Source organism: Nelumbo lutea, chromosome 1, assembly GCF_056320005.1.
Source record: "Nelumbo lutea isolate HS-2025 chromosome 1, American lotus-T2T, whole genome shotgun sequence".
In the NCBI taxonomy this organism is placed as follows: Eukaryota; Viridiplantae; Streptophyta; class Magnoliopsida; order Proteales; family Nelumbonaceae; genus Nelumbo; species Nelumbo lutea.
Window position 1 is genome coordinate 74670695 of NC_142684.1, and position 16077 is coordinate 74686771.

Consider the following 16077-nt stretch of genomic DNA (forward strand, 5'->3'; position numbering starts at 1 on the left):
TGGTAGGCATTTACTCGCTTATCAGACCTCCGCAGACCACAAAAAATGATGCTCAGATTGATAGAGAAGACAGAGAAGAGAAGATTATCAAAGAATGTATTGGTGTGTGAAACTGGATCGATCAACACTCCTTTTATAAAGTATTCTCAGTCATCTGAATGGACACAGAAGTGTCCTATTGCACATGCACCTCGCTCCGACTCAGCTCGGCACGTGCGTGTGAAAAGCACCCCCAACCCCCCCTCACATGCATGGGAATATCTATAGTGTTTTCTTCTTATTGGATCCCTACCCATAGAGAGAGCAAAACTATAGATATACTCCACCTCTATTCCATTCCCAAGCAATGTGGGACAAGGAGCCATGCACTTAAGAGAGGGAAGATGAAAAGACAAACTCAAAATACAAGGGAGGGAGGAGAGAGATTCTTGAAAATTTGAATCTCCCTCAAACAATCCCCCACAATATTCAAAATTACAAGAAGATCGGACAATTTGAGCATTGCGTTGAGAAAAGTATTCATGTTGATGTCTTTTGGACTTCAAAAAACACTTAAGTATGATAGGCTATGTTACAGAGTACGAGTGGAGTTAGACTCCTTCAACATTTTCTCTTTGTCGTAACTAGCTAATCTACCAATCAACTCAACTCACCAGTTCTTTAGTGGTTCTTTTGTTTTGGAACATTTCAGCATTGTTTCCCTCTTGGAATCACAGGTGTTTTAGAGAGTTAGCCCTAAATCTCTCTTAGAAGTGGCCACACTTCACACTCATTTAGGTCAATAACTTAGCGTGCATTGCACACACTATTCTTAATTGATTAAGAGTCTCATGCTCAACCTCCTCAAATTGCAATGAACGCTATCTTACCTTGGCATCAGAAATGAGACACAATGATAGTGCTTTCCCAAGTCATTTAGTGATTCATTTTTACCCATTCAACCTAATTCCAGGGATCTCCTTTCACATAGGTTGGGTGTCCATCACTAATGACTTATGTAACGGGCTTCAGCCCCATTTCTACCGATGCCTCATAAACCACCTTAGAAGTCTATGGTTTGATTAACAAATCTGCAAGGTTCTTTTCAGACCTTACAAAATTTAGAGCGATTGTACCGTCATTGAGGTATTGTCTTACTAGGTTATGCCTTAAGCGGATATGCCTTCTTTTACCATTGTAAGTCTAGTTCTTGGCTTTGGCTATTGTTGCTTAGCTATTACAATGGAGAGATACAAACGCAACCGGTTGTGGCCAAAGTGGTATATCTGCCAATAAGTTCCTTAGCCACTCTGCCTCGGACCTGCCAATTTTAATGCAATGAATTCGGCCTCCATTGTTGAGCTTGTATTACATGATTGCTTTACCAATTTCCTAATACTGCTCCTCTACCTAGGGTAAACACATATCCACCGGCGGAAGTACTATCCTTTGAATATGAAATCCAATTCGCATTAGTAAAGCCTTCTAAAACAGGAGAAAAACCTAAGTATTGTAAATCAAAATCTATAGTTCATTTTAAATATTTTAATAATCTTACTAGAGCTTCCCAATGTTCATTTATGGGATTATGAGTATGCTGACTTAATGTTCCCACAGTTATAGCTACGTCTAGTCTTGTGTAATTCATTAAGACACAAATCCAACTATACTTACATAGTCTTTTTGTGAAGCAGGTTCTCCTACATGTTTCCTTAAGTGAATACTATAGTCAAGAGGCGTTTTAACGGGTTTACAATCATAGTGTCCAAATTTTCTAAGAATACTCTCTACATAGTGTGATTGGGAGAGAATAAAGTTTCATTGTTGTTTATTGATTTTAATCCCCAAGATCACATCAGCCTCATCATCCAAGTCCTTGGTATCGAATTTAGATATTAGAAATTGTTTTGTTTCCTTTACTACCTCTAGACTTGTTCCCATTATTAGCATATCCCACTATTTTGGAGTTTGTTTTAAGATATACAAAGACTTAATTAATTTGCATACTTTATTTTATTGTCATGGCATTATGAAACCTTCAAGTTGTTTAATATATATTTCTTCCTCTAATTTTCCCTTTAAGAAAATTATTTTTTAATCCATTTGATGAACTACTAGTTTGTAAATGGATGCTATAGCAAACAAGACTCTAATTGTAGTTAACCTTGCAACCGGGGAGTAAGTGTCAAATAAATCTACATCTTTTTTTTTTGTCTGAACCCTTTAGCAACTAATATGGCTTTGAATTTATCTATTGTACCATCTAACTTTAATTTTTTTCTTAAAAATCCATTTACAATCTAGTGCCTTAGTTCTAGGTGGGAGATCTACAAATTCCCAAGTGTGATTAGTGACTAAAGAGTTTATTTCACTTTTTATGGCTTCTTTCCAAAATACTGCATCAGGTGAATTTACGATTTCTTGATAGGTTACTGAGTTCTTGTCCACCAGAAATGTGAACATTTCGTCCCCCAAGTTTGTTTCTTTCCTTTGTCTTTCACTTCTCCTTAAGTCTGGTTATTGATTCCTAAAATTGATGTTGTCTTAACTAAGTAAAGTACTGATTCTTTGAGCATTCAATTGTTCTTGGTTTCTGTTTTGGATTTGGGAGGGTTCTCTATTTAATGTTTCTTTGTCAAAAAAAAAAAAGTGATCAAAGAACTCTGCATCTCGGGACTCTATTATTGTGTTGTTTTCTACAACATTATCAATTGTTTTGATTACAAGGAATCGATAAGCCGCATTGCTTTGTGCATATCCAATGAACACACAGTCATAGATTTTCGGTTCCATTTTCTTTCTTTTAGGTTTAGGTATTCCAACCTTTGCTAGACAACCCTAAATTTTAGGTAGTTCAAACTAAGTTTTTGTTATGCCATAGTTCAAAAGGTATTTGTCCTTTCTTCTTAGGTGGTATTCAGAGGTGCACCTGAACTAATTAGCATTGCATTCATCATTTTTTTTTAATGTTATATAAAGTCTTTCTACAACTCCATTAGATTCAGGTTGATAGGAGGCTGTGGTTTCATGTATGATTCTGTTTTTTTCAAAAAATTTCGTAATGGTTTCTCTATTATATTCGGTCCCTCTATCTATTCTCAGTCTTTTTATTTTCTTTCATAACTAATTTTCTACTTCAGTCTTGTAGTTTATAAAAGTTTGATCAACCTCATCTTTTGATCTAAATAAGACTATTTTTGCATATTTGGAAAAGTCATCTGTAAAAGTTATATAATATCTTTTTCCTTTTCGAGCTTCATGATATTTAAGGTCTCCTAGATCACTATGTATAAGTTGCAATAATTCAGTTTCTCTTTATACACTTTTATGAGTTTTCTTAGTAAATTTTACTTCTATTCATACTTGATTTTTTTCATTTGTAAAATTAATATGAACATTCAAAACTTCTAATTTACATAACCATTTTAAATAAGGAGCACTACGATGTCCTAATCTAGCATGCCAAATATCAAATTATTTAACAATATAAGCAGAAGAAGAATCATTCTTATTCATAATAATATAAAAAATATTCAGTACAAATAATCCACCAGCATTGTATCATTTTTCAATAAATACATTATTTTTAGTTAACACAACCTTGTCTGTTTCAAATGTGAGATTCAATCTTATTTTGTTGAGGAGTGCTTCCGACACCAAATTTTGTTTGATCTCTAGCACATGCAACACATCATTCAGCATCGGGATTTTTCCCAAAGTCGGTTTAAGGAGCCAGATGACTTTCAAAGTTTATGAGCTTCTTATGAAGATTTGCTCTCCCTCAGAATGAGTTGTGTACTCGTAAAAGGAGCTGTGGTCTCCACATATGTGCTTGGTAGCACCAGTGTCCAATACCCACTCTTTCGGTTTATCAACTAAGTTTGCGTCAGTTACTATGATTGCAATAACATCCTCAGTCAAATTGACTTTCGGTAATTTGGAAAAAATACATATAGTGCTCATGCCTCGACCCGGCTCGACTCAGCATGCGCATGTGAAAAGCACCTCCAATCCCTCTTACATGCATGAGAATATATATAGTGCTTTCCTCCTATGGGTCCTTACCCATAGAGAGAGTAAAACCATAGATATACTCCACCTCTACTCCTTTCCCAAGCAATGTGGGACAAGGAGCCACGCACTTAAAGAGAGTGAAGAGGAAAAAACAAAACTCAAAATACAAGAGAGGGAGAAGAGAGATTCTTGAAATTTTGAATCTCCCTCAAACAATTTGTCTTTTTGCATAAGTGTTAGTTTGGTTAAAATTGGCACTATAAGGGGGGTCTGTTTGGTTTGCATTGCATTTGGAATCAGAACTCGAATAGGAACTAAAATCCTTGGTAACTGAAACGAGAATAATCTATTCCCATAAATTGTTTGTTTGATTTACTATAAGAAAAACGGTCTAAGGAAGACCGTCGCCACAAAGTGGAGTAACGGATGTTCAGGCTCTGACATCATCTTCTGTAACTGGGGAAGGGATTTTTGCATCTTCAGAGTCCGGTATGGGGAGACATGCAAAAGGCTTGGTTCAATGCCATACCAGCTGGCTGGTGTCCAGGTAGCCTTGTTTGGGATGATATCTGCACCACAAATAACAGTCCCAGATTGCTATGCCCACCTCTCGTCAACAGGAATTCCAAGCTACTGATTTTCAAAACCAACCCGACAACCCAACTCATTCTCCCTCTTATTCTTGTCCCATTTGGCCATTTGGAAGGATGGGACCTGACTCTCACCGCAAGAAAAACCGGCTAAGCCGGTAGTGTTAAATCGGCGGTTATAAAAAATGCCGGCATAGACACATATATGCTGGCGATTTTAGCATACCCTCCATGACTGGATCAAACCACCAAACAATATAAAATAGGGCGGTGGTTCAATTAAATAGGCGGGCGGTTTTGCACTGAACCGGCCAGTCATGAATTATTCTTGGACCGGTTGAATAACAAACTTTCCCTCCAAAACATTGATGTGTGTGTGGTAAGTGGGCACCACTTCTCTGCTTCGTTTTTGAGAGAGGAACAACTCCAATTCTCCACTTCGTCTCCCACCCAAAAAAAGTTGAGTATTGCCGGTGATTGAGAGCGATTCAGTCGATCTCAACTTATATTAAATCAGCATTTTGAGAGCTCTTGCCATTGAACAGAGGAGTCGAGAAGTCGAGGCATTCCAAGTCATTCCGAGAAGCTGATCAGAAGTGATTTGAGGACTCGACAAAGGCAAGTTCGTCGACTATGTAATGTTTATACCATTCTCAGATTTCCCATTAAATTCTAAAACCCTATTCATCTCATTTTTCCTCTTAGGGCGAGAACCATTTGCCGCTCTACATTCCTGGTGCACAGACGAACAAGGAACGACAGGGCGGATTCAGAAGCTTGATAGGAGAAGGGTTCCGCTTTACTGGTTAGTTAAAAATTTTGATTTTGAATCTATCCGGTTCTTGCACACTTATATTGGACACTTTTAATTCTTGTATTATACAAATATTAGTTGCATTATATTTTTAGCTGCATATACAAATATTAGCTGCATTATAAGAACTATTGCATTATATTGGACACTTTTCATTCTTGTATCAAAACTTGAGACAAAGAATCAAGCAAATTTTGCACAACTACTATATATAAGAACTATTTAGGAAAAGGTAAAGATGTCAAAGAATAAAGGATAACTTTATGTTTTTCTTATTTTAAGAAAAAACTAGAAGCATATTTTTGAAAGAATCCTTTTAGCATTCTATATTGTTTAGAGTTAATTTGGCATAAAACATTAATCTCAAAAGGTGAATCCCCTAAGCAATTGAAATGGAGAAAAATAATAAATCTTTTTAGGTTTCAATCCATGTTTTAACCAATGGGTTAACTAGAGAACATTTTGGAATCTGGTAGAGTCAACCTTTGACTTAGGCTCAGGAAAGTCATTATCTGACTTGATAACTGAACTGTGTTTTTTATAGATCAGAAATCCACTCAAGTCATTTTTTGCTTTAGTAAAGCAGCTTTATTACTCTATTTTTAAATATTTCCCTAATTCCTATATTTCCTGTATTTTTTATTTTCTTAATTATATATTGATGTAAATTAACTTGGATGGGTTACCACTCTACTAAATTCAGCAGCTTTCTGAGTCAGCTGATCCTTTGAGTTTTAAAACATTGTTTCTGAAATCCTAGGCATGTCCTATGTCACTACAACTTATAGACACTCAAGTCTGACGCAACCATGATTCAATAGATCTCATGGTTAGCAAATGATTGTTTAAAATTTAGAGAGGATTTTCTTGGAAGTATTTTAACTAAAGTTCAAAACTGAAATTCTAATTCATTGCACAAAGATCAGAAATCAAGAAATTTTAATGCCATGATAATGCAAGCATATAGACTTGATTTGGTCTTGATGTTTTTGAAATTCAAATCTTGAATTTTAATTAAACAGTGTGCAAGTTTGAGGAAAAAAAACTAAACAAAGAAAAACAAGACATCTACCATTTTTTGACTTCCATTGAGCTAAACAGTTCCAAGTGGAGCCCAAAAACCTAATGAAAAAGCATAAAACACCATGGATACAGAATAAACATACTCAAATGAATCACCAATAGCAATTTATAATACAAAAGTAGGAAGTAAAGGAGGTAAAGACTAAGCCTACATAACATACTGTTCCCATAAACTAGGGTCTGGCTCAGACCAACAGATTGTAAAAACCAGATAGCTTAAAGCTTGTAATAGAATGAATCTAGAAGACTTTTACATCATCTTCTTCATAATTAGATTGGTTCTCTTACTTCTCTTACAATGATGATAGGCAAGAAAAATGGGATAACTAATGGGTTATCAAACCAATATTTAGGTCAATGTTGAATTACAGAAACATCATTAAGTTTGGCCTTATTTGGGCTCTTTCCAACAGAACCTCATTTTTAGATTTAGTGTGTACAGTAATAATTCACCAAGTAGGTATAATAATAAGCTCCACAACAAAGAACATGAATAATCTAATGATAATAAAAAACAGATGTTGTAGCAGCAAGGCTGCCAAATATAAATCACTTAGAGACTGCCTTTTGGAACCTACCCCAACCAGAAAGAAAAAAGAAAAAGAAAGTGAAAACTTCCAACTTTAACTTTACATTGAATTTGGTTCTATTTTGAATGTGAAATAAATAATGAGCAATAAAAGATATTTTTTCGAAAGGAACAAGTGACACTGGGTCTTTCACTCAAGTGACAGTGGGTCATTGGGAGGAACATCAAATGACAGTCACTGGGTCCATTCACCCACAACAAATGATGGATAGAGCCAATTATATTCCTTTTTGAGCTTTTTTCTAAGGATTGTGAATGTATATCATCTGTGCATATTGAAAGAAGCACTTCATTTTGTATTTGGGGTTGTGGGCTTCTCAACCCCACCCTTCTGTTTGATTTATAACACATATTCTCTTCATCGTTCAGAAAAAAAAAACTACCAACTATTAGAAGTTTAAATCTATTTGGTTTTGTACAACTGAGATTATCAAGTCTAACTTCTTCCTTAGGAAATTAATGGACAATTTCAGGTATAAAGGCAGAAAACAATCACATGGTGTTCTACTCTTTCTTGACTTGAAGAAAGAATGATATAAAGTTTTTATATATCCAGATATTTTTGTTGGTTTTGGGAAGGGGACTGTGGACTGAAACTTGACAAATTAGGATAGGATGATCTAGCATCTAAGTTGTGGATTGTGGCATTATTCATCCAACTGTTTCATTCCATGGCAAGTTGGCAACATGGACATGGCATCCTATGTCATTGAGTATCAGTACTGCTGACTGGGTTGCACCTTTCACCAAGAGATTGAGCCAGAAAACTTTGTAGCAAATTTAGAACTGGTCAGCCAGGAATGGTGTAGAACCTGTCTGAGCAGGGGTTTGCCAGACCAGTCATGTAGAGACAGGCCAGGAAATCTTACAGATGACAGTATGGCTGGTGACATAATAGGGGTAGTTTTGGTGGGATGGGTACGGGTCTGGTTCTTATCGGGTCAGGGTCCAGATATGGTATGAGGGTTATGAAAACTGACAATATTTTTCATTTTCATGAGACAAAAACATTACGTCTAAGTTCTGTTGCGTAGGTACACTTGAGAGAAAAAGGAAAAAAAGGAAATGGTTGCTTTCCCTCTTAACTTTCAGATTGTTGAACTTCAATATGGTATTGGCTCCCATATAAGATATGAGTTGTAAAATACATCTTATGCTCCCACATCTATCGTTATTATTATCATCGTCATCATTGTCATTATCATCATCACCATCATCATTTGATTGAGTGAAGTTAGAATATTCGAATAAAGTCGATTTAATGGCATCTAGATGGGCCTTAAAAACACTGGTTGGTCATTGTCATTATCATCATCATTATTATTATTGTCATCAACATCATCATTATCATCATCATCATCACATTCATCTTTATTATTTGATTTATGAATTCGCTTATAATTATTGAGTAAAGTTGACTCAATGGCATTCCATATTGTATTGATTTTCTTTTTTTCTTTCTTGTTGGGAGGGGGAGGAGGAGGTTTAAAAATGTGAATCAGAATTAGCTGCATTTGATGGCTGTGTTACGGGCTGTTTAAAGAAGGATAACATCATACATCAGCCTTGCACGCAAAGTGAGAGATTGGAATGATTGTGGGGCTTATACTCTTGATGGCTGACACGAGGCATTATTATTGGTTAAACAGTCCCTAATGCAGCCATCAAGTGCAGCTAATCTGGACTCTAAAAATACTTCCTATAATCATCATCTGGTTTGTGAATCGACTTATATTTTTTCAAGAAAACCTACATTCTCATGCTTGTCAAATTTAGCTGTTTAGCATTGGTTCAAATTTAGCTGTTTACCATTGCACTCATGTGGCCACTTATTATTAAAACATATCCAAAAAGGTCACTAAGTTGCTAATAATGGCCAAAACCAGAAATCAAAATAGCAGAGGGATTACCTACCATTGGCGAGATCAAGTAAATGATCAGCCGTGTTGACAGTAACTGACGTAGAGAAGCCAATAGAGAAGTAATCCAAGGGAGCTGATGCTGGGCCATGGTAGATGGGGTATCCCTCAGAGAGCAACACCACCTTGTCAAGCATGTGGTAGAGTCGGCTCGAAGGCTGGTGAATGGTGGTAACAATGGTGCGACCCCTGCGGCGAGCTTCTTAAGGGTGGTCAGGATACTTTGATCTGTGGTGGAGTCCAATTCCGAAGTGGGTTCATCCAGCAACAGAACACTTGGGTTGATAAGCATTTCTTGGCCTATGCTGACCCTCTTCTTCTCACCTCCTGATATCCCCCTCTAAAGAGTGGACCTCCTATCATGCTATTCCTGCACCGGCCAAGCCCCAGCTCAGGATCACATGCTCGGCATGCTGGACCTTTTCAGCCTGAGTCAGGGTGTCAGGAAGCTTTAGTAGTGCAGTAAATACTAAGGTCTCAGTCACAGTCAGATGTGCGTGCTAAATCAAGTATTGAAACAGAATATCAAGCTTGCAGATCTGTTTACTAAAACTTTCATTAGTTTATAGTAGATCTTATCATAACCATATTATTGGGGCCTGCCAACCTTGTCATTGAAGTGGAGTACATCAGATAGCTAGGGTGGTCAGAAATTTTTTTAATAATCCTTTTCCTGTTTGGATTTTATAATAACCATTTCCGGTGCAATTGATAGCCCTACCCATTATCCAAAGCCATAGCTTTATGACCTTTTAAACTTTAAATTGGTTAGATTCTTCAAGTTTGAAAAAAAATGTAGGAAGCCATTGCCTTGTTAATTTAATGAGTGATAACTTATGATTGCACAATTGCTTGCGATTCAGCCCATGCAAATTTTATTTAACACTTATATCTTTATATTTAAAATATTTGAATATAATTCTAATATTTTCTTTTTTGTTTTGATTTGTAGGTCCAACCAATATGTTAAGTGGATTTGCTTTGGAAGATGTGCTATATTATTAGAGAATTTGAATTTTTTTAAGTTTTTATACTATTTACATGTCAATTGGATATTGTATTTAAACATTTTTTTTGATATTTTAATAACTAATCTTTAAATTAATAAATTTCATTTTAAACTGCATTTTTTATGTTAAGTTGTCTAAGTTTCATGTATCAATTGTTACATGATTTGTATTAAGCATGTATTAAAATGTTAAATCAATAAAAATATTCAGGTGCTAAAAATGCTAAAATTATGCATGTTATATATATATATATATATTTGAAAAAATAGGTTTATGCCGGCAGTCATATCCGCCGGTTTAGTGATTAAATGGGACCTAAGGCGGCATTTGTTGTTTGCCATCTTAGCCATTGACAAGACTAAAGCCGGCGGTTTAACCATCTAAGTCCACCGGCCTAACCCATTACTAAGACCAAAAGTGGCAATCATATAGGACCTAAGCCGATGGTCATATAGAACCTAGACTGCTGCCTTAAATAAGGCTAAGTTGGTGGTACTGACAACCGCCACGTTAGGAGATTTTGAACCGCCTTGGACCAAGTAACAAAGGCGGCGGTCTTAGTCTAAGGCGACAGTGGTTTAGAGGGCGGGCGGATGACCGCCGCCTTAGATCTATGACGGTAGCCGGCGTAGACCATTTTTCTTGTAGTGCTCGTTGGTTCATCCTTCCAGACTCGACTCCAGTTGTCAATTCTTTTTCATCTCCATTAGAATCAAGTTAGAACATCCTTCGAGTTCTCTCACAGTCACAGGTTCTCGTTGTAGATTTTTTTAACAAGGGCAGCCAATGATTTATTAGGAGTTCTGTTGGTTTTTCTTATTAGAAGCCCAGTTCATGCTTTTTCTTCTTCTCTCTTTCCTTCTTTGTCGATGCCAATACACCCTCCCTGCCCCCCTCAAACCCCCTTAACCAGAGAAGACGTCATTCAAAGATCTCATCGATGATCTATCTCCTCGTCATTCTTGCTTCCTTGTGCGTTTCCAAGGTAAGAACTATTTTTTCTTCCTTCTTATTGACGACTCTTTTTTATTGTGCCATAGAATTTGCATAGCTTTCCTTTTCAAACTATAAGGATTTCACTTATAATTATGCCTCTTTACGGCCATAACTTAATTTGTTCATGAATCCCTATAATTGATTTAGAAATGAAGACATTATGTACTAATGGGAGTATTTGAAGGCTTGAACTTATTACCAGATGTTCTGTTCTCTTTATCTGCATGATGAGATACATGTCTTTGCTTTACAAGTATGTGTTATTTTCCCTGTAAATGAATTTGACTGCATTATGGAATTCAAGTCTTTCATTGTGTACATCATTGAATTTCATATTGTACACCACTGCACTGGTACCTGAAACAAGTTATTATCCAAAAACAGAAGTTTCAGATTGTAAGTTTTAGAATAAGTGAACAACAGAAAGTTGAAGGAAATAATATGTGGTCAAACAAATTTCAGAGAAATTCCAATTAGATACTCAAGGAAGTTGTGGAAAATGTATTTATTTTTAAATTAATTACCAAACTGGCTCAGTGAAGGGGTTGTTGGGGTGCTGGGAGTTACAAGGCCTGCCAAAGCTTGCTAGCAGTCTATTGGTGTGCATTCCAGAAGAGCTGATTGCCATTTCCTTTGGAACGATCTCTTAGGTCTCGACTGTAAAGGGAATTCAGGTCTCTCAGCTAGGGGCTAGGCTGAATTCTAGGAATTTCTGGAAATTGTAATGTTGTTTTGATCTAGCTGATCCTTTTCCAAGTGATGTTCCTTGGGCTGTGTTTGGAAATGATGTAAATAAGTGTGAATGCAAATATGTATAGTGTAAAATGGTCCATATAAATTACAAAGTTGGGTTAGTTTTGCACGACAAATTTACCTTCTTACCAAATAGACTTTTAGCTGTAATGGATACAAATACGAATTCCAATAAAGCATATGACTTTTTTTTTTTTATCAAAAGCCCACTTGAAGGCAAATTTACTTCTTTTTTGTTGATGTACTTTTACATCTTTTTGTCAATGTAAATATGCATTGAAAAATGTGTTTTCTATCATTTGTCAATGCATAAATTTAATGTTGCCAAATATAGGCAAAAGTGAACTAGAATACAAATTTACCCTGAACCGGGATTTATACTCCATTTGCATCGTTTCCAAACGCAGCCTTGGAGGCACCCTATTGTACGTTTATTGCTAAATTAATAAAATTACCTTACTTTTCAAGAAAAAAAAACTAACTAATGATTGATTACTATGATGACAAGAATGGAAGGACTTGGTGAAGTGTACCACAAATACATGTGTCAACATCTATTATAATGTATAATTTTTATTGATTTGAATATATTTTGAAGCAATTTGAAAAAAAAAATTAATTTCTTTTTTTGCATTTTTATTTGAGTCAAATGGTAGGACTGGATGTGACAGAATAGACACATAGTATTGGACAAAAGCAACAACAAGATAGATGAAAATAGTCAAATTGGTATTGATTTAGAATGTTACAAGTATGTCAAACACCCTAAGAAGTTTAAGCTGGCCTCAGCCACCTCCAATCCCTTGTTACATGCATTCCTTCTACACTGAAGAAATACATTCATGTTGTTGTAGCAGAAAAATCCTGTGGAAACCATTTCAAGGGAGAGAGATACCCTGTAAAACTTACTCCCAACCTAGGAGCCATTTGATAACATCTGACATGGCTGAAATGAATGGCTTCTTTGATTCCCTCTTTTAATAAAATCACCATTTATCAAAAAAAAAAAATGGAAGAGCTGATAGCATGTTGAGTTCATTTCTATATCTTATATGACTATTTATCCACTAAAACACAGAACAAATAATAATTCAATTCACCCATTGTGGTTGTTATCAAACGACCCCCTGGCCTCTATGATGAGATGATATAGGAGCTATGTGCCCACAATTCCCTTTGCAATCCAATTAATAATCACATTGATGATCTAATCAATAACCACTTGCTGATCTTCCTTCACCTCAAATTGGTCAAATCCCCAAAGTGTATCAAGTTGAGTGTCTAAAGTATTAACAGGATCTCTATCATGGTTGAATCCTTAAATCCAATGCGTCCATAGGAGGTCTTACAATAAATGGAATTGGCAAAGTAATAGCAAGTTGCTGTACTTGGAAGCAATCAATGTGGTGGGTCCCTCTCTCCAAGATGCAATCAAGTTAAACTCAGATGGATGTTCTATTCGGATAAAGGTGGTGCTTCTAGAGCTGACTAATAACAGGAAACATGATTACATTCAAATTGGGTAATCTAAAACTAGAAGAGTTTATCATGGAAATGAATCAAGGACTTCTCCAGTGCATGGGGTCAGCCATGCTTCTATAGAAACCGTGCTCCAAAGAACTTTGAAGTACAAATTAACTTTGAAGCTTACAAGGGCTGGGGGCGGAGGTTGTGTTCTGAGATTGTTACCTATATGTATCCAATCTTATAGTATTTACTATTGCCACTTTATGATTTTCATTTTTGCTATTTTTTCATTTTTTGTTTTCTATATAAATTCCATAAGATAGAGCCTAATTTAGACTGCCCTAGTATATTGCATACTGCTCTTTGCTTTACAACTACAACTGTGAAGATGCAAGCATTTTATTAACTAGTTTCCATGTACAATATGATTCCAATATTAGGGTTAACTGGTTTTCTTCTGTGATTAACATAATACTACATCCTATTTTGATGCATTTGCATTTAATGTGGTTAGTTTGTTAGGCATGTCTACTCTTCCTTTGTGTTGATTCTCCAACCCAATCTCTGAAGTAGAATTACAACAAAGAGTGAAAGTATTAATTTTAGTGGTTTAGAAATGAATGGACCATGAATAACAGTTTTGAGAAACAGAAATTGAGGTAGGAATAATAAGCAAAGGCCAATATTATTATGGACTTGCCAATAGTGTGTTGTTTTGATATGTACATCTATGATCTGTTTATGCCCCAAATATGCCAAGTGGAAAGTTCGTGGATCATATTGAGATGAATTGACCACTAAACCTTTGCTTAATCATATGTCAACTTTTATTAGTTTTAAGATTCCTTTTTGTTGTATTCATTATGCAGCTTATTTTCAGTGCTAAGTACTAAAGTTTAGTGTTATAATCCGATTTGCATTGGAAGTTAGATACACTACATTATTTGAGAATTTGACTTTTAATTTTTTTTTATTTGAACCATTTATTTTGGATATAATAATAATAATAATAATAATTAATCTTTTAATTAATGGATATTGTTTTAAAATGCCATTTCATATAAATTTAAGTTTTGGGGATTTGCATTAAGCATGTATTAAACTGATAAATCAATAAAACTTCAGGTGAAAAAGGCACAAACAAAAACAGGTATAGGAATATTAAAAAAAATCTAAGTCAGCGGTCTTAATGATCGCCTGTATAGCTATAAACGTAAACTGAAGCGGCGGTCTGGTCCGCCATCTAAAATGCTTGCGGAATCTAGGGCGGCAGTCAGAAACATCTAAAACGACAGTCCAGACCAGCGTTTAAAATGTTTGGCGGAACGGAAGGTGGTGGTCAAAAACATCTTAGCCGGCGGTCCAAACTGCCGCTTTTGACAATGCTAAGCTCGCGGTTATCATATACCACCGCCTTAGGGGTGTTTGAACCACTTTGAACCGGCAACCAAAGCCGGCAGTCTTGGTCATCTAAGGCGGCTGTCTTGAGCAAATGTGGCACCCACTTAGGCGGTGGACAATAGACCTCCGCCTTAGATTTAAGGTGGCGGTCTAAAGGGGAGGGAATGACCATTCCCTCGGATGGGGGAATACCATTCCACCATGAATGAGAATGTGATTCCTACTCCGCCCAATCAAACAGTTGGAATCAGAATGGCCCATTATGATTCCCATTCCATACCCCTACCCTGTGAACCAAATGGGCCCTAAATCTAGCAGTAGTTGACTCATAAGCCAACAGAATCAGGTTTCTTGTTGGAAGCAGGTGATTATTTCTTGTTGGCACACTCTCCCAAGTTCTAATAGAATCTTAAAACCTACACACTCCATCGTTTGCTAGCTTCACTGCCACTACCACGGCCACCGCCGGCTATCTTTCAAGTTGTGGTTTTACAGCCAAATACAAAAGCGACACCAGATAAGTGGATATGGGAATTTCAAATTTACCATGTAATAAGAGGAAAATGTAGAACTACATTCATGTGCTAATTCATTTGTTAGTTAGAAGAAGTAAATTTGTCTTTAACAATACAAAAAAAGTGTGGTTGGTTCGAGAAATGACAAAGTTGGAAGTACACAGAGAAGACTGAGAACTATCAACAATACCAAATTTAACTTGCATTTCGTAGTTGAAGAAGAATGAATGAGATAAAGATGCCATGAATGGGCTTTGAATATCAAACGTAAATAAAATCTCGATTGCTAAAATATGTGTGAAGTGTAGTTTGGAGTTTATAAAGTATATTAAAAGTCGCATGTAATAAGGTATTATTAGCTTTATCGATGGAGTTTCAAATAGAAAAGAGGGGGTGTAAGTAACAAGAAGAAATGTATTTGACGAGGTAAAAATTTTAGGAAAGCAGGGGAGGTTGGTGCTAAAGGGTTTGAGGAAATATAACGACTCACACCCAGAGTGAGTGCTTTCCATGGTACGAGAGTTCTGGTGCTCTACGCTTGTATTAGTTACATCTATCTATATGACAACAAGTCAACAACTAAAAATATAAGATCATCAGAGAGATGGGTGTTATCTGGAACCAGTGTTATCGGAGTGCATGCAAGAGTTGGCCACGTGGCCAGTATCCTTATCAGCCCCCCTCAAGTTGAGACCTTTGGTCCAGATGTGGAGTCCGGATCTCCTGCACATTGATCCCTGTATATTTTTTCATTTTATTTTTTTTCTTATTAAAATTTAGGGTAAAATACAAAAACCTCCCCTATACTTTCATTTTAGTAAAAACTTTCCCTCTATTTTTGAAAAATTTAATAAATACCTCCCTTCTGTCAATAATCAAGACAGAAAACGTTAAAGAGATGATATTTTTTTCAAAATACCTATTTTTCCCTTTTACAAATTTCGTTA

The 16077-nt window shown here is 36.0% G+C and overlaps 1 long non-coding RNA gene across 1 annotated transcript; it reads left to right on the top strand.

The window, feature by feature from the left end:
* Positions 1–5019: 5019 nt before the first annotated feature.
* On the top strand, positions 5020–10111 carry LOC148875390 (uncharacterized). The gene is made up of 3 exons (XR_016094981.1): positions 5020–5201; positions 5289–5388; positions 9941–10111. It is a non-coding gene; the product is annotated as an uncharacterized LOC148875390 (long non-coding RNA).
* Positions 10112–16077: the final 5966 nt, after the last annotated feature.